Raw genomic sequence first — 19,959 nt, forward strand, 5'->3', positions numbered from 1 at the left:
CATGGGAATAATAATAGTGTCTTCTTCTTAGCATCATTTGTTGATTAAATGAGTTAATACCCAGAAACTCCCAAGAATAATACCTAACACATGGTTAGCATTTCATGTTAATTGCTTACCTCTTATTTTCCTCGTTCCCCCCCCCCCCCATTTATTAAATGATTACCCACTACCTTGCCTTCAGTGAATCTGGTTAAGAACAAACCACTAGCACTGCTCTGTGTCTAAAGAGCAGGACAGAATAATTATTTCATTCATTTGTTTATAACATAAATGAGTGAGGAAATATTCTGAAGTATGAGAAGTTTGGAGTCATGTGATTCAACTACTCCCTCTGTTTTTTTTCTTTTTTTTAAATCTCCTTTGGATGCTCATTAGGAGAGAGAACCCCTCATCTGGGCTCTCTCCAACCTCCCTTCCATCCCACGTGCTTGGTTTTCTTAAACTTTGTTTCCCTTAGGAAAGTGAAAGAATAACAGCTCCAGCTAGAGACGCTCTCTTGAAATAGCACTGGCACACAGCAGCTTCCTTTTCGGGGCTCTGCCAATGAGTCCAGCCCTGCCCACACATCCTGGGAATGTGGCTGGGTCCCTGGGACACACCCCGACCCTGAGGCCTGGTGGCAGTCCAGGGGTTTTCTGAAAAAAGGATGATCCCCCTCCAGAGACCAGGCTGGCACCACCCCTCTTGCTATCGTTGGAATCTGCGCCAAGTACAACACCAAGAAAATGTTTATTTGTCATTGTTTGGTTTCCCATGGGATTTTAAAAAGTTCCCATTTCTTATAGCTAAGTCCAGAATTCAATTGAACTTCACCTGAAAAAAAAAAGAAAAAAAAACACAAACAAACAACCTATTTAATTTCCTGAGACTCTTCCGACTGGCTTTGTTTGTGGCCTTCTTGGATGATGTTTCCAACATGCTTCCAAAACCCCTTCCTCAAATCCCCTTCACACACACACAACCTCCCTCTGCTCCGACATATAAATTATTCATCTCATTTCTTCAGCACCAGGCAGACAAGGTTAAGCAATGCTCCCCTCTCTAACAGGAAGTAACTGATGTTTCTCTACTTTACTGCCACATGGTTAGGAAACTATTAAAATGGACTTGTCTTTAATAGTTAATTTTTGTTGGTGATTATGGTTCCATAGTTAGCCATATACTCCCCATTTCCGAAGGTGGTTGTGATGGCTTGTGAGAACAGAAACTCTCCAAGAGCAATCTCTTCATACTTCTCTATTTCCTCTCCACGTCATCCCTTTGAACACAGAGGGAGAATGGCAGTAATGTGGGAATTTTATGTTAAAAAAAAAAAAAAAATCTCACTACCCTCCAAATCCCCTAAGAGATTGCTTTCAATTTCCCCTCCCCCTCCTTACTACCGACGCCACCACCAACAGTGACACCTAGTGGTCAAATATAAATTAGTTCCTTCATTCTAGCATCCTTTTACAGAAAATAAAATGTCCCTTAGAAGCAGATAAAGACTGAGCTTTCTGTCTTTCTGTAAGTGCACAGAGGAATAGATTATTCATAATTAAGAGCCAAAATATTTATTCTTGGATGAACAGACTCATTTTTTTTCTTATAAACATATTGAAGCATTCATTCTGTTTTCTTTATAGTTTTGCATACTGGTGCTTGATTTTTCTTACCTTCAGTAATGGCCACTTTGATTTTATTATAAAAGTTGACAGCTGCTCAGTCATATTTTAAATGTCAGCACCCATAATGTATATTTAAAGGTAAAATATTTTTAAATAAGTGATATTATAAATCCATCATTTGCATATATCTGCTTCAAACTCTTAAAAGTACATTTAATTGCAAAATAAGGTTTCTATTTTAATGATAATAATTTCCAGAAAGAGGTGAAAGACTTTCTCTTAAGAATTTTTTTAATAAATGAGGAAATATAAAAACATCTGCATTTTAAATGAATCTTTGTAGGTTTCAAAAATATTGGAAAACCACGAATCCTTTAAAAAAAACTTTTTATTTTTAAAAATTATAGATCCACAGGAAGTTATAAAAATAGTTCAGAGGGGTCCTATGTACCCTCATCTAGTTTCTAACGGTAACATCATACATAACTATAATACAATGTCAAAACCAGAAAATTGGCATTGGTACAATCCGTGGAAATGATTTAGATTTCATCTGTGTTACTTGCACTCAGTTGTATATGTATATAGTTCTATGCAGTTTTATCACATGTGTAGCTGCATGAACCACCACCACAATCAAGATACAGAATTGTTCCAACACCGTAAAAAAATCTTTTGCTCCCCTTACAATATAAAATGAATGACTGAACCCAGATACCTTGTCTATATAAAAAAGAAGGCATATGTATATCATCATCATCATCATCATCATCACCACATGCATTTATTGAACTCTGCCTTTGTTGTGCTAATTGCTTTATATGAACTATTTCATTTGGTTTTGGAATAACCTTATGGGGTAAATACTACTTACTTTTTTTTAAACAACTGAATTTATTTAAAAGTGCAGCAAGGGTAAAATCGAAATAAAAAAATGATGATTCATTGGTCTTTTTCTCTTAGTTGCGGGTGACATTTAATATTATATTAGCTTCAGGTGTACAGAATAGTGGTTAGACATTTATATAACATATGAAGTGATTCCCTCAATAAGTCTAGTACCCATCTGGCACCATACATAGTTACATAGTTATCACAATATTATTGACTACATTTCTGATGCTTTTCATACATCCCCATGACTATTTTGTAACTGCCAAATTTGTACTTCATAATCACTTCACCTTTTCTACTCAGCCCCTCAAGCCCCTTCTCATCTGGTAATGCGATGTTGAATTCCTGATTTAAACTTGTCTTTTTCAGCTACGTGATCTTTGGCAAGTCCCTTGACCTGCATGAGTCACATTCTTCCTCAGCAGTTAGCTGTCTAAATACTGCAAATTTCTTAGTTATCTTTCAGGAAACTCACTAGATAAAGTTGAAAATAGAGGGAATGCTTTGTAGTCTAGGACAAATAAGATACTAACTCAAATACTGTGTAAATTAGTAACAACGTGACACAGATGTAATTTACTATACATGCAAAAGAAAAATAACTTTAATGACTTTGAAATAAATATTTAAATATTTCTATCCACCAAAACTTAGTGAGTACTGGTAGTACCCTACTTTTGGACATAATACATTCCCAAAACCACCCATGGAATTTAAATGTGTAAAGATAACACAGACTCCACATTTTAAGGGAAAGGACTGTCATTCCAGAGGGTTAACAGTCTCAATTGATTTAGTCATTTAGTCAATCAACCTGTTTTTATTGAGCATATACTATGTGCCGGACACTGTTCTAGGCACTAGGGAAATAACAGGGAACAAAACATGTAAAACAATTCTGCCTTCATGCTCTTATATTATGCGGGGATGAAGGAGGGAAACAGAAATATGGCAAAGTAGTAAAGCATGGTGTTTGATGCATTAGAAGGAAACACCTGGGAGAAATCAGCATTGGAGGAGAAAGGGTGTGCGTGTTTGTGGAAGGTACCAACTAATGTAGAATAGCCCAGGAAGGCCTCTGTGAAAAGAACTTGTGTGTGAGTCTTACAGGCAAAGATGGCTGATAGATTCCAGTCACCTAATATGAAACTTCATTTCCATATCAAGAAAGTTTCAGGTCCTAGCTGGGTAGCTCAGTTAGCTGAAGTGTTGTCCCAATATGCCAAGGTTGTGGGTTCGATTCCCATTCAGGGCACATATAAGAATCAACCAATGAATGCATAAATGAGTGGGACAACAAAGTGGTCTCTCTCTTTCTCTCTCTCTCTCTCTCTCTCTCTCTCTCTCTCTCTCTCTCTCTCTCTCTCAAAAAAAAAAAAATTCAATAAATAAAAAAATAAAAGGAAGTTTCATACTAAGAACTGGACTCAGAAAGGAGCTGATACTAAACTTAAGTATTCTGTCTCATATCATCAAAAGTTAGAGCCAGGGTTCGAACTCTGAAGGAGAGAGACCATATAAGAAAGTATAAATTTGGGAATATTGGGGGCCAGCCAGGAGCCCAACTCAAGGGGAAGGACTTCACCCGCTCTGGCCTGGATATCCCTTTTATTCAGATTGTGGGATACACCCATAGCCCTAGGCAGGCAATTCCAATCATAGCCAATCAGCAAGGATTTACATTGAACTAAAACGTGGAAGTCGCTTTAGCTACCATTGTCTCAACTAGACAGTGGGTGGTTGGCTCTGACTTTTCAAAGGTTCAAGGCTGACCAGCCTCCGGGTTCCTTGCCCACACCTCTCTGCTATTGAAGGCGATGGGCCGCTTCCAACACCAAGGGAGGCTGCTGAAATGAGTTTCTCTTGTGGGAAGGCAGTTCTGGTGGACACTTCAGACTAAGTGACCCAAAAGCAGCCTTCGTTAGCAAAGTTTTTTGCAACTTTGGGGGGAATTAAATATTTACTAACTTATCAATTATTCTTAGCTAGCCAATTAGCTTGCTTGCTTGTTTGCTCAGACACTCACCATCCTCAATCAATCACTCCCTAGCTTTCTACCTGGTCAGGCAGAGGGCTTGGGTGCTCCTGTTGCTCCCATCAGCCATTTCTCCTCAAGTTCTGTAGGTGTTGGCTTCCCAAGTCTGAATGACAATGACCCTGACCCATTGATGTTTAGAGGGCAAACTATTGGAGCTCTCGGTCACTTTCTTGTCTTCTTCCCATATGGCAGAGTCAAATAATAATGCCTTTGTCTTTGCAATGCAAGACATAAAATCATTTTAAAAAGGTGTTGAAAGTTCAGCTGGTAGGAACCATAACCACAGTACTGAATGCTTAGCTTCAGGTATAACTTTTTAGAAATATGAGATCTACGTGTCTGCCCTCACCACCTGGGAATCTAGCTGGCGGCACAGAATTATTTGGTTCCTGAATTTCCTCCCCTATTTCTTGTCAGGGCCAGAACTAGCATTCTGCAAAGGCAATCTGTTCTTTAGCATGCTGGAAATACATCTCCCTAACCTCCTTCCTGAGGCCACTCCTTCCATTCCTGAATCACCTAAGATTAAAAAACATGTCCCGAGAGAGAAAAAAAAGAAACACACACACACACACACACACAAAAAAAAAAACTAGCTTAAAATTATACTTATGTGTAAATGACTGCTGTTGTGCTGGGAAGAAAGGTTAGATGATGGCTAGGAAAGAAGAAGCTCAGAAGAAGGCAGCTTTTTTTGGGGGGAGGGGGCATAAGAAGCCCTGGTGATTGGAGAAGAGAATCACCTCCTTCAGTGTTTACCCCAGGTTAGCTCTGTTTGTGTAAGACCGGAGGGAATTGGAATTAGAGGGAGGTGACACATTTTGGAGGGAAATTTTCAGGAGTGGGGAGCAACTTTAGCTCTGCTTCTTTCCCTGAAAGCCTCCTGGAGTCTGCAAGCCCTTCAGGGCCCCTTAGCGCCCCACAGAGGGTGGAGGCCAGGCAGGATGCTCTCCATTGGGAGCCCTGAAGAGAGCTGGGGAAGGCAGGGACAAGCCCGGCTTTTCAGCGCAGCCACTGGATAATCAGCTCAAAAATGCCTGCTGAAAGGACCACAGTGGGCTGAGAGGGCCTTAGCCAGGCACCCATCGCCCTGAGGTCCTGTGCAAGTAGATGGTAAGGAGTTAAGGATAATCTAGGAGAACCCAGTCAGGGTGAGATGGAGTCCATGTTGTTGTTGGGACAACTGAGAGAATGTCAAGGTCAAAGAGTGAGGCTGAAAACAGAGTGCAGTGAGGCGAGGAAGAGTCTGGGGTAAGCCTTCACAACTAAAGGACAAGAATCTCTCCCAAATCATTTCCCATAGCTCATTCCTCAGAGAGACGAGCTGCTCTGGAAAAGCTTCTCATGGTCCCCCACTAAAAAGAAATTGAGGAGATTGCAAACCACACCCTTCTTACAGACTCATTAGCCTATTAAATGGTCTGAGAAGGCCTATCACAGACAGACCTGTTCAGCTTTACTGAACCCATAATTTTCCCAATTAATTTGACCTTGGCTCGCTTTCATATGTTACACCCAATCCATTCCTAGAAACACACTTTGGGAAACACTAAAGGTGTTTCGCTTTTCCCCAGTCCAGTGACATTGACCACCTACCTGAAGTATCCCTGGCCACTGAGTGATGGCCTGCAGCATCCTTCTTTATATATCAATATATAATTGATTTTTTACAGAGAGGAAGGGAGAGAGATAGAGAGTTAGAAATGTCGATGAGAGAGAAACATCGACCAGCTGCCTCTTGCACACCCCTTATTGGGGATGTGCCTGCAACCAATGTACATGCCCCCGACTGGAATCAAACCTGGGACCTTTTAGTCCTCACACTGATGCTCTAACGCTGAGCCAAACCGGTTTCGGCTGCAGCATCCTTCTATAAAGCAGAGATCTCGTCACCTCCCGATCCTGGGTCCACAGGCGGACATGGTACAGCTCACATCCCCTCCAATATCTGGGCTTCTGTTGAAATGTAGCTCAGAGAACAACGACTTGCTATATTGACTTGAACGCTATTGTGACTATGTTATAGCAACACTTTCTATCCACTGGGGAGAGTGTATTTCTTCCAGCTGGAGAGGATGCCCTTTTCTCCCAGCTTCCCTACCTGCATTTTTTAATCTGGAGTTTTTTGTGTTTTTCTTTTTTCTTTTTTTTCTATGATGCTACCTCAAGGCACAGCTGTCAGTTAGCTGCGCTTTATTACCAGCCAGTGCTGGCTAACAGACCATGAACCGCTGATAGCTAATATCCTTAGTTACACCTCACCCCTACTGCATAAAGGAGCCGAATTGCTAAATTTGTTTTTCTAAAGGACATTGATTAAAAGAGTTGACAAAGCCACTTGAATGTGAAATTTCCAACTGTCTAACATGAAAAGCTTTCTCGATCTTCATGTCTGAGGCTGGGGAGAAGGTTTATTTTCCTACTGTGTGTAAATAATGGATTTTGCCTTTTCTGGGAATCCATCATCAAAGAGTATGTTGAATACTCGAGCAATGGCAGTCTAAATTGTCCCGCAGTGACACTAACTAGCTGGAACTAATTCAGAAATGTGCACGGAGCATGATGAGGATAACTTGGTGTGTGAGGAGGAGCAGCACGCCTCACCTGCCTTCCTCATAGCTCATCTCAGGACAGATTCGGCCTGGGCCTAGGCTGACCAGAAATAGAGAAGCTTCCTATAAATTACATCCAGCTTTGTGTTTTCTTTTTCTTTCTTTCTTTTCTTTTTTTTTTTTTTTTAATAAGAGGCTCTTTGTCAGATAGAGACTGTCAAAGCTCAAATACTTTTTACTCATTTTATTGCCAAGAGCTGCAGCATAACCAGTAGCAACCGCCAGTAATTAATCATAGTGCTGGGGATGGGAGCACACATTCAAAGACATTTTCAACCCACTGAAACACGTCATGGGTTTAGAATTCTGCCATAAAGCAGCGTCTCTGGTATGAGGTTTTACATTCTTTTTGATTTTGATGTACCTACTGAGTGTGGCTGAAGGCAGCCCTTGGAAACTCATCAGGGTTGAGGGGATTTCTCTGGAGGGATTCTGGGCAGGCAAGCATGTCTGAAGCACACTGGAGACTCACAGCAAGAAGGGCAGAGACAAGCATGTGATACTGGGCAAAATATTAGGTGAGTGTTTTGTAGTGCTCTTTTGTTGCAATGAGCAGAGACTCAAATTACAGGAGTGATTTATTGTAAGGGTGCTTGTGGAACAGCATTGGAAATAGAAAATGCTCAGGGCCAGAGATAGTTCTGGAAACCACCTCTGCCCTCTGTTGCTCCCAGCAGCCACCGGGATGCCCTCTATTGGTTTATCTGCTTACTTTTGTCATCTGCTCCATTCTATCCTCTCTGCAGACTGGCTTCTATTGCTTACTCATTATTTTCCCTTCCTTATAACTTTAGCTTGTACATGTTCCCTCTTGTTCCACCCTCTCCTTAATCCATCCTTTTAAAACTTCAGCTCTTATTACTAACTGACTCATTCTCTTGGCATTTTCATAGTTCATAGTCCCAGGAGAGCAAATTTAACTGATTCAGATATTAGTGCCGGGTGTGGCCCCATCTTTGATTGCTGGCCATCTTATGGGTGCCCTGCCGTAGGGTAAGGTGTTCACCTCGGCTCTAATTAGCTGGGACCAGGTGGAGTAGCGTCACATTGCTTAATATAAGCTCCTCTAGATCTGTCCCTTCAGGAGGGGCAGTGACTGGGCAGTGATTGACATCGGAGCTCACATTCCTATTCCATAGTTAATAAGATCTCTCAGAGTAGCCAGTCTGTGCTCTTCTCACACGCCAGTCCACATAGCTGTGAAAGTCAGTTTTATTCTAAATAAATCTCTAATCTGTTCAGATTTTCCCACTCTCCCTGCCACTACCCTTGTCCATATCATAATTACCCCCACCTCATTTCTTCCTAACCAGTCTGCCTGAGAACATTCCAGTGCTCCCATCTTATATGCACATTTCTACCATTCAGATCTGATTACACTATCCCCTGCTTATAACATCCAATGGCTTCTATTGTTAAAATGGCAAAGACTAATTCCTTGTTGTGGTTTAGAAGATTTAAAGGTTTCTATGACCTGATTCCTATCTTCCTCTTCCCACATCGCCTCTCATCATATCCCTCCTTTGCTCTCTATGTCTAGTTTATTCAACTTCTGCTTCTCACACATTCTGTGCTCTCTTGACTTGGGGGCTTTTGCCTGCTTTTACCTTTGCCCATCCCCCAGACTTGTAGAGGGCCACCTGGGAAGGCACATGGGCATTTTCCTTTAAATTGTCTGCTGAGTCCGAGACAACTGGCAGAGCCCAGGCTCGGATACACATTTCCCCAAGATGGTGGAATGTGTAATCAACTTGGCCTTCTTATCAGCCCAGGTGTCGGCAGGGGTGAGTCTAGATATGTAAATCCAGACAAGCAACAGGAATGCTAGGGCCTACTTAAGAAGGCAAATAAGCTCTTTTGATCCTAAGTTTTGGTGTTACTTCCTGGTATTGGGGGTATAAAATACATGCCTTGGGATGGGTCGTCACCGTCATCCTCTTCCCGCCGACAGGATGGTGGCCCACCCAGCTCCCAGCCTTAAATCTATCTCTGTGTCTTCTCTCTTTATTTCTATTACTGGTATTTCTCAATCCCTGGCTGTCTCCACTTAGAACTGGTTCGTTCATCTCTCTTTCCATGCTGGATGCGGAAAAGAGAGATCCCCGCTATGTTTGACCCCCGCACACTCTCCTCCTTTCCCACTGAAATGTCACTTCCTTAGACTTTTCTAACTCTTGAGATGAGCAAGCATAATGAGGACAGGAAGCATATCTGCTATGTTTGCAATTTTATCCCAGCCCCTGGCCTCTGTAAACATTTTTTGTTGATGTGTTTTGAATCCCAGAACCCCAAGAATTTGTCATTTCTGTGTGAAAATTAACATGAAAGGTAAATAAAAGAGAGTTGGAAAAAAAGAAGGGAGGAAGAGTGTGAAGTGAAATGGAGAATGACATGGTAAAATGGTTTTGAAAAACTCATGGAGTATAGATGATCCCCGAAGGAAGAAAAAAGATCTATGGATTTTGATTACTGAGAGAATGTGCAGCTCCCAGAGGGCTAGCGGAGATCAAAGGATGTCGCCGAGGAATTCACCTCAAGGATATCCAGCCATTAACAACAAGCAGGATTTAGGCGCTGGATTAATTTCTTTAGCAGAGAGAAGTTCAGCTCCCTTCTAAAGCCCGTGGAATAGCTGTGGCACTTTGGATGGGATATGAACCTGGACACCTGTTTCCCAGGGTTTCTGGGACAGTCTGCATTCCAAGACACAGCCTACAACTCCCTCTGTGTTCCCAGCATCCACAGCTCTCGTGTGCTTCCTGAGAAAGGTTCACGGAGGCTGTGGAATAGTTTGTCTGTCCTTTAAAAAACCTGGACTAAGATCCCCTCCTGTGTCTATGGGAGCTCACAGGAAAGAGGAGAGCTGGACAACCTCACTCACTTCTGTAAGGGTCATGCTGGCCCCTCTCCAACATCAGTCTCCTCTAAGAGGGTCCTAGAGGCAAGCTGCCACAGTTATTTATCCTCCGGGCAGATATTACATTTTCATAGTAGCTGCCGGAAACATGTAAGTGAAACCATTCCCCACATGCTTTCATGTGAGAGCCTAAATTCTTGAGGTGGTAAAATAGACTGGAAGCTAAAAGGAGATTGTCCATCTCATGGGAGTTAGCCAGTGGAATATGAGGCAGGAAAGGGAGATGGCAAACAGCTAGTCAGTAACGTGGCATCAGAAACTAGTTCTCTTTAGGCACACAGATTAGCCACAGCCTCTCATGGGATCTCTTTCCTGCTAAGTGCCGCTGGTAACCAGAGAAGAAGCCAATCTTCTTCAGGAAGGAGAGGTGGCCACAGGCAGCAGGCACTGCAAGAACCTGAGGACTCATCTCATCTGATTGGGGTTAAGGTGGGTGGGGGTGGGTCACAGCAGGAAGACATTGTGCTCCTAGAAGATCGCAGGGGAGTCATGGCCTGAATTAGAAAGGCTTGTAGGTCACACCCCTACAACCATGTCCCTCCTAACATCCCTTCAAATGTCCTGCTATCCATGGGACTTGGACCAAGCGATGTGGGTGGGAAGCAGCCCTTGTCCTCACATGCAGAAGGGTGGGTGTCCCTACCAGCAAAGCAGGATCTTCGTTATATCTTTGCTGGGTAGTTCAGTCTGAAGAAATGTGGGCTTCTCACCTCCTGGCCGTCCAATCTGAGACTGATACAGGTAAATATTCACTTCATCATTTACATATTTTCCTCCCTCACAGAAAAGCAAGCAAACAAATAAAACCAAGACAAAACACTTAAAAAGCTTCAAAAGCAAAACAAACAAGAAAACCACCAACAAACAAAAACTAGATTATCTTGGTACAGGCACTTAACCTCTCTGAGCCTGATTTTTCAGCTGCGAAATTAGGGCATTGGATTTACTGAAAAGCCCCCTCTATTCCTAAAGTCTATGACATTTCACACAAAATAGAAGCCACAAGAAAGAGGGGAAACACATCTTTTTCCCTGATGGGCCACCAAATAAGAAGACTAATGGGTATTTAGGTGCAGGATCCGCAACAAGCCTTGCCTTACAGATTTAAGATGCCTAATTCAATGGCGGCCTCCCCAAGGTCACAGCCTCCTTCCTGTTTGTATCCTCTCACTCAGTGGCTTGTACCTCCTACTGCTATGCTTAGTGTGGTTCCCTGACAGCGGTTGACTTGACTCTTAACAGACTTTGACTTTCTCCAAGGTGGGTGCTAGACCTGTACGAAGGCCCAAGTGGGCAGAGCACAGGCTGCTATGGAGAATTGCATGTGTTCTTTTCTCATCATCACTGTTTGGACCAACGTGTGAGGGGAGGCAGATTTATGAAGAGCCGCTCTCGCTTCGGCTGCCTGGCTCCCTCGCTCATTGTCAGGCCGCCCTGGGATGTTGATTTTTGTGCTTTTGCCCATTGTTTCCCTGCTCCTGATTTCTAATTTCTTTTTTTTCTTCTTTTTTTCAGAGGCTGACGCAGTTATTTCCACTCCGAGTGCTTGGCCCCACTCTCCAGCTCTGAGCTCCGTAACCCATGGCAACAAGAGAAGAGAAGCAGGTGATCACTCACCACACACGCATATTCTCCCCTCTCCCCCCTCTCCCTGGCTCTGGCAATCCAGGGCACACAAAGGGAGGAGTCCCAACTGGCTGCAATGCCAATTAGAGACACAGGCCTCATGGCTGGTGCTGAACCTCAGGGCTTCCGGGTCACCACGCAGCAGCTGCTGGAAGCAGCACGGCCTCTGCTACTTGCTCCAGCTCCTCGTATTTCTCCAGGGCAGCAAAGCAAAACCCGACCTTGCACACACAGTTAAAAAATGCCTTCACCACAGTCCTTTCCCTGCTAGCTCAGCCTTGAACCCTTTTTCATGTCACCTGGAAACTGGCAGAATTGTGCCTATTAGTAATCAGTAAGCTTACATGCATTTAAAGGTAGAAGAAATTTCTTCCTACATAATTTTCTACATGGAAATCATAATTAAGTCACTTAATACCTACGTTCTCATTCCTTGTCCCCTCCTTGCATTTATGATTTCTAGGAAGCTTCAACCCCATTCAACAGTATGTTGTTCCTTGCCAAATTTCCTAGTGGATTTGACCTACAAATTGAGAGTCAAGTGATTGACCTGTGCTCACGTGGTAATAATCTTCTTTCTGTGCTGGGGCTAGAAATACATGCTGGATTCTTATCTGACTTGGTCAGGACTAGTAGTTGTAGGTCAGTGGTTGGCAAACTCATTAGTCAACAGAGTCAAATATCCATAGTACAACGATTGAAATTTCTTTTGAGAGACAAATTTTTTAAACTTAAACTTCTTCTAACACCACTTCTTCAAAATAGACTTGCCCAGGCCGTGGTATTTTGTGGAAGAGCCACAGGCAAGGGGCCAAAGAGCCGCATGGCTCATGAGCCGCAGTTTGCTGACCATAGTTGTAGGTTAATAAAAAGTTGTTTAAAGTGAGGCATCATGAAAAGAGATACATACAAACCCATATAACATGTTATTTTCACTTTAAAATAAGTGTATATTAATTTTCCACCCTTCGATGTAGGGCCAAGGAGTGATGCTTTGAGTTCTTGTATAATCTGTATCCATATGCATCATCTACAACTGTTGGTTTTAGTTTCTTAGAGTTGTAAGAATTTAAAGACACTGGCAATGCAATCTGAGCCCAGAATCTGTCTAGATTTTATGGTTCCCCCAGCAGTTTATAACAGTCTCATTCCAAAAAAGTCAAAGTCATTTGCCTATTCTTTTCAAATAATTTAACTTAGTTTTCAGGGGAAAATTTATTTCCTTTTGTATTCATATTGTCTTAGTTTACATATTATTCAAGAAAATTAGGAATTACAAAAACAAAAGCAACTGGCAAAACAGATTTGGGAATACACCTACGTGCTCTTGAAAGTTGGACATCCAACTGGTGGAGCAGTGGTGTGTAGGCATTCAAGAGAGTGGAACACAGCATCACAGGGCTACTGTGAGGTCAGAGCCATCCCAGCACATGACAGGTGAATGTGATTACTAAGAGTAGAAACACCAGAAAGCTAACTCTGGCATGGAACTAGGCAACCCCTCTCACTGATCCTTTGCACACATGCTCCTGAACCTATGCACTCATCCCTAAGATCAACATTGAACTCTAGACACCTCCACCTGCCCCATTTGCTCCTCAAATTCAGCATGTCCCAAACCAAGCCTTCCTCTTCTTTTAAGGCAAAATAGCACCTGCTGGTTTTGCTAGTAGAACTCACTTTTCAAAAGAAAACTTAAACCAGGTTGAAGCCAGGAGGGATTCCAGGAGCCCAAACTTCTTTAACCTCCTGCCTCTACCCCAGAAGATCCCAAGGAGCTTCTGAGGATCTTTAGAGTTCTTCAGAGCACAGATAGACAACCTCCGGAATAGGGTATGGGAGTTAGACAGAGTTGAATTCAAATCCTCACTATTCCACATGCCACCTGTGGGCAAGTTGGTTATTACCCAAGTCTCAGTTTCCTCAGAAGTAAAGTGAGAATATTATAGCTACTAAAAACGATAAGCAGAAAATAAAGTTGTATATGAAAAGCACTTGACATGCTGAAGTTCTTAGCAGTCTCCAAATTAGTTCCTTTAACAAAATGGTACCCAGTTTTCACATTTTGAAAATTCAGTTGCTACTGGCCCTTCCTCTCTCTTAAACCACCATGCTCCCACCATTGTCATTCAGTCATTTGGGAAGTCCTATATTTTCTTGCCCTTTAACATTTAATCCTCACTTTTATTTCTGTTTTATTCCCATGTTACTACTTTAATTCATATCTCCATTTCCCCCTAACTTGCTGCTAATCTGTACCTGCAAATTTAGCTGACACATTGATGACCAATAACCTTCTTGATTCCCAGAACTGATTGGGCGGATCATGCTGACAGCCTCTCAGTGGTGCCCAGTGGTCTACCACATAGAGTCCATATGGCTGAAGTTGGCATTCAAAGTGCTCCAAGCTTTATAGACTCTTTCCACCCAGACTTTCCCCACCAATATTCCATGTTCAGCCCAAGTGACTGCTCTCTGTCCTCTGAATACAATAATGTCATTTCTTTATGAAAATCCATGGCTCTGCCCTGACATCTTCTTCACCTTGCATGAGACTCCTTCATATCTCTGGCTTGTAAGTCCTACCAAGATTTCAAGCTGAAGGGACACTCTTTTTATAGTGTTGTTTCATCTTAGCATCTTTTCTACACCCTACCCTGACCTCATCCCCAAAAGTTTGTGCCAATCCCCCTGAATTGTTGTTTATACATTTACTCGAGGCCCAGTGCAGGAATCTGTGCATGGGTGGGGTCTGGCTGGTCTGGCCCCAATCGGGGTGGATCGGGGCTGGGCCAGCTGGGAGGAGGGGCCGTGGGCGATTGGCTAGCAGGCCCTGCCCCTGATTGGGGTGGGGGGGGCAATCATAGGTGAGGCCAGCTGAGGGGGAAGGACCAAGGGAAGGTTGGATGGATGACCCAACCCCCTATTGGGGTGGGAGGTGCTATCAGGGGCGGGGCTGGCTGGGGGGAAAGAGCCATTGTGGGGGAGTTCGATGGCCAACCTAACCCTTATTGGGATGAGGGTGCTATCAGGGGTGGGGCTGGCGGGGGGGGGGGGGGGGGGCGGGGGGAGGGAAGGGAGAGGGCTGAAGGCCAATCAGGGTGGGATGAATGATCTGGGTTGAGGGGGGGTTAGACAGCCACTCCACATCTCCATCCGGCCTGATTGCTGGCTGTGTTGGCATCATAACAACTGGTCGTTCTGGTCATTACAGCATTCCGATCACTGGCTTCTCATATACATAATTATTCTCTCATTTGTGAGACTGTCTCCACTATGAACCTGACTCAGAACCTTGCCATGGCCAGCTACAGAAAATGTATCATGAGTGCATACTTGTTGATAGATAAAAATCCCAATGTAACAGATTAGATCCCAAAGAGAAAAAAAAAAAAAAAGTAGATACCAAGCCTTACTGTGGGTTCACAGTGTACTATTGATCTCCTCAATGGCCTTGCAAGAGAGGGCATTACTACCTTGAAGTCTCCTCCATTTCCTCCCAGGAGGTTGCACATACAAGCAAGGATGGAGATCAATCCAAAGGAAACAAGCTTTTCCTTGAGTCAATGTTTTATTGTTACAAGTTTCTTATTGTTTTTATAAAGAAAAAGAAAATTTCTGTAAATTACTACATTGCCAAGGAAACAAAGGAAAACCACATGATCTTCCAGGTGCCACTTGCTGCCATTTTATTTTGTGTCTACCAATCTTGCAGTAGGGTATCATTGGTCATGATTTCCCGAACACTTGAATTATAGGAATTTCTTATAATTATGATCCCAATAACAATTTATGATTTGTCCACATCAAAATTCTTTCCTCTTTCACTACAATGAATCTAAAATGTCATACAGTATTATTCCCTGTTATAATCATGAAAAACATAGGACATTAGGATGAATAGTAGAAGAAGAAATCACTTGGCATTACACACTGTGGAAATCCAAGTCTCCCTTATCCTTTTTATGAAGCTGGACAGACTGGCTAGCAGAGGTATGCAGCATCAGGCTGTGACTGCATCAGGAAGCCACCATTAGCAAACAAACATCTGTTAGCTTCCCTCTGCGGCCCCTGCCAGCTGTAGCTGAGGCACAGTAAATTACTCTGCTAATTCTATTGGCTCATTCCTCCAATTCTCTAATGCAGAATATTGATTTGTGCCGGGGAACCTGGGCTTGCACAGATTCTAAAGGTGCAAGTGCACCAAGTCCAATATTTTTAACACCAGAAAAACCTGTGGTAGGGGAACTGTTGCTGAAGTTGAAAGATCCCCATTGGCAAGGATTGGAAAATAGGAGCTAAGATTGCAAACAATGCATCAGTTTACTGAGAGTTCCCTTTAATGGTGAAACAGTGGAAATCATATAGGAGAAAGACCACCCTTTTAGCCACTTCTGAAGGCTGGGTGATTTTAATTTATTTTAAGGATGATGGGAATGAGCTGGTGGATGTAATGAGGAAATAGAATCCATCTTTAACTGATTATTTGATGTGGAAATTCTACTCAAAAGGAAAATTAAAAAGTCTCTGTACCACACCCATTGTTAAGCTGTTCTTGATTTTCAGAAGCACCAGGATATATTAGCTGAGAAGTCCGATTCTGAAATTTCTTCCTACTTAGTGGTATGCCTTTGATAAGGCTGAATTTGTTTCCTCATCTCTAAGTTGCAGTGAGAGCTTGCATAATAATACATGGAAATCACATGCCACAGCCTCAGGTTCACCGTGAGATTCACTCCCAGGGCTCTATGTTCTTCAGCCAGAAAACTTACAGGCAGTGACTTGACTCTGAAGCCTTATTTGAGAAAAGCAAAGTGGGTGTTTGAGTCAAGGACACCACTGAGAACCCACCCACTGTTGCCTTCCAACGTTTGCTAAGCACATACTTCACTGGCTGGGTGGGATGTGAGAACGCTTACCCGAAGGAAATTAACCCAAATATGTAAGGTCACTGGGAATAATGCCATCAGGCCTCAGGAGTTATCAAATTGCTCATGAAGTGTGAGAGGCCTGACATAAGCTCCCCCACCCATCCCATTTCCCAATTTAATAACCATTACATTTCAAAGAATTATTCTCCATGTCTTCCTGGTTATTTTAAATGCTATTGTCCATGGCAGAGTGAGGTGTGGAAACAAGATTCAGGATATTTTTCAAAGATGAAGCTGACATTGATTCAAAGCAGATATTCTGGTGGGATGCCCTCACCTATTACAGATGGCTTGTGTTAGGTGTGGCTTTTCTGGAAGGTGACCAGAAGCCCCGAACATTTGGCATCATGGGGATCTTAGAAGGGTCTGTAAATCCCAGAAAAGGGTCCCTCCTTTCTGAGTTCTAAACTATCGCCTTTGGAATAAGTGCATGGGGAATCACCACATCACACTGGTTACTTGTCTAATTCACACAGGGCTCCCAGGGCAGACACCACAGTGGCCATTATCCAGGTGGGGACACTGCAGAGCAGTTGAAAGCGTGTAACTTGGTAACTTGCCTACGGTTCAAAGCGGGTCAAGCAGAGAACTGAGATGGAACCCACACATGCGATTTGACTTCAAAAATATTCTAAATTGCCTACGTTACACCATATATTACAATACATGAGTCACACGATGTCTAAAATTCAACCAATTTTGACCTACAGTTTAGGCAGTTTCATATGTCTAGACCAAATGCTTCAGTTGACCCACAGCATATATTTCATTTGACCTACAGACTTGAAGTAAACTTTTTGTATTGATGACATAAAATTATCCAAAAAGAAATGCAAGTGAGCATGATTGTATTAGAAGACTTTAGTTCAATTCCTCTCTTTTTTTTTTCTTTCTCTTTTGCTGCAAAATACCATAGGAACCTGACTGATCCAACCTCAATGATTCATACATTACTTGATATTTTTCTAATAACTTTGAAATTAATCTTAGTATTTTTTTTATCAGCATTTTGTATTCTAACCAACTTATAATTGTGTTTCCCTCTCGTTGGCTGCTGACCTTCACACCCCTTGCCATTATGACTTTTGCATGACTTCTCAATTCTTTCCATGCTCAGTTTACCAATATTGCCAGAGTCATTATTGCTTCTTATACCTTCCAAACAAGAGTATAATTTTAAAATGCATAAATTATGTGAAGTTGTATTAAATCCTCTGGGATCTAGAAAATATTCTCAAGGAGGACAAAACTAGCCAAAATCATATGTTTGCTAAATACTTTAATTGACATTTTTACTAGAAAAACCCCTGATGATAGCATAAAAAGGTATATTTTACATTTACATGTCTTTGAAAATAAAAACACAATTTGCATAGTAATATTTATTATCTACCATTCATTCTACATTTTCATATTAATATTTATGATCAAATTTATAGTCAATATGTGGGTTTTATAAGCTTTTCTCCCCCCCACCCCCCCAGCTCTATATCTTTATCAATCACTATGATTGGATAGTCTTCTTTCGAGGAATTCCACTGTTCCTCTACCCCCACCTCTTCTCCTTCAGTTCTCCTCTACAAACTTGTCCAGTTTGAAAGACACATTTTATTACTTTACAGTTATTGAGACATTAATAAGATGAACTCAGGTATCTCTCTCCCAGCTCACCTAAGGAGAATGTTGGTGAAATGGGACTTAGCACTCTTCCCTGATCTTAGCTGTGGTACTTGGAAACTAATCTTGCTCTGACCAATGCAACCATTTTCCTGTACTGACAAAGGACCAACGCATGTGCTAGTGGCGTACTAACCACGTCGTCAGGAATGCTTTCATGAGGAGCTGTACATTTCAAAGAAATTTGGCAAAGCTGAGTTGTTTTCAGGTGGGTGGTCTTCCTTAAAATGACTTAGGTTTGACTATTTAGGGAAAATTCCCTAGAGATAACTTTTTTTTTTCTCCTTTAAAAGAACATCTCACAAATAATGGAGAGGTAGCCAGAGAACTTTCAGAATCGCCACCTCTGCCGCAGCTTTTCACATCCTGTCTTTGTCTTTCTGCCTCAGCAGCCGCCTCTCCGGTTCCAAGGCGCGTTCCTGCACGCTCATTTCAGGATGCCACGGCCATTTCCTCAGTTTGTGTGGATGTTTTCACTCGGCGGTGGACAATATGCACGCTGGTTGGTAAAGGGTTAATCCTCAGCTGTGCTGTGAATGTGCCCTTAGTCACAATATGTTTCCTTGGAAGCACGGGTGCAGTGTTTCAAAAGACAATCACTGTAATTCTGCGCAGATTTTTCCTGATTAATGAATAGGAATTTTCAACGGAATCTTTAAATGAGTCAGAACAGTGCAAGGAATGGATATAATCTTAATTTTTTTAAATTGAAAGTTATTACAAATTTGAAAAACTTAGGCTTTGTATACACATCTGATTTATTGCCATATGTGTTTCTTGAGTCATAAAGCTGTTGTAAAGTTATATAATGCTTGCAAAAAAAAAATAGTGTGGCCTCTGTGTGAAGCTAAAAGAAATAAAACACTAAGTTTGTGATACATTAAATCACAAACATAAATATGTGCTTTATGGCCGGCTGTTATGTCTAAGTGTGCATATTTTGAAATAGAAACATTTACCCAACATGTCGATTAGCAATTTCCAAGTTCCAAAAAGGCCGATTGCATTTAAGATGAGAAAGATTAAAATGCCTAAATAGATAAACTTAATAGTTCATCTTCCTAAATGCTTTTATATATTTTAAATCTTACAGTTCTTTCCAGCCCTGTAGACTCAAGGAGCTACTTGGATGTGAATTTCTGTTTTCCTTACATGATTTCATTGGCACCGAATCTGACAGCATCTTAAGACGCATAGAGAAATGCTCTGCATCTGAATGAAGGCCTTGTGGCCCCACACTGGTGTGCAGGTTCTTGGAGCAAGGGGATTGCTTTTTATTATCACATCACAAATAGACAACCTTAATTTTAGGTAAAAATTATCTCAGTTCCTAATGTTCCATCTCCCAATGATATTATCCCTCCCCTGCATAATCATTGGTCACGGAGAACATGCAATATTATGTTGATTCTAGAGTGCCATTCCTTGGGGAGACCATATTTGTCCATGTAGCATCTCTGTTTCCATAGGTATAACAGAGTTTTTAAATGCCTCCAGTCCTTTAAGACACACTGCCTATTGGCAGGTCAAAAGTTCATGGGATGCCATATGTCCTAATAATTTTTATCTCCATCGAAAACAATACGGGACTGTCAAATAAAATCCTGCATGCAAACAAATGATGGAATGCAGGGGGAGCCTCTGCTTTAGCCTT

At 42.1% G+C, this 19,959-nt stretch overlaps 1 long non-coding RNA gene across 1 annotated transcript; it reads left to right on the forward strand.

Moving 5' to 3' along the window:
- Positions 1-7,535: 7,535 nt before the first annotated feature.
- Positions 7,536-18,979, forward strand: LOC311626826. Its single transcript, XR_014795779.1, has 3 exons — positions 7,536-7,672; positions 11,587-11,676; positions 18,698-18,979. It is a non-coding gene; the product is annotated as an uncharacterized lncRNA (long non-coding RNA).
- The last annotated feature ends 980 nt before the right edge of the window (positions 18,980-19,959 follow it).

Source organism: Pipistrellus hanaki (genome assembly GCF_964339955.1).
Source record: "Pipistrellus hanaki genome assembly, chromosome: 8".
NCBI classification, from domain to species: Eukaryota; Metazoa; Chordata; class Mammalia; order Chiroptera; family Vespertilionidae; genus Pipistrellus; species Pipistrellus hanaki.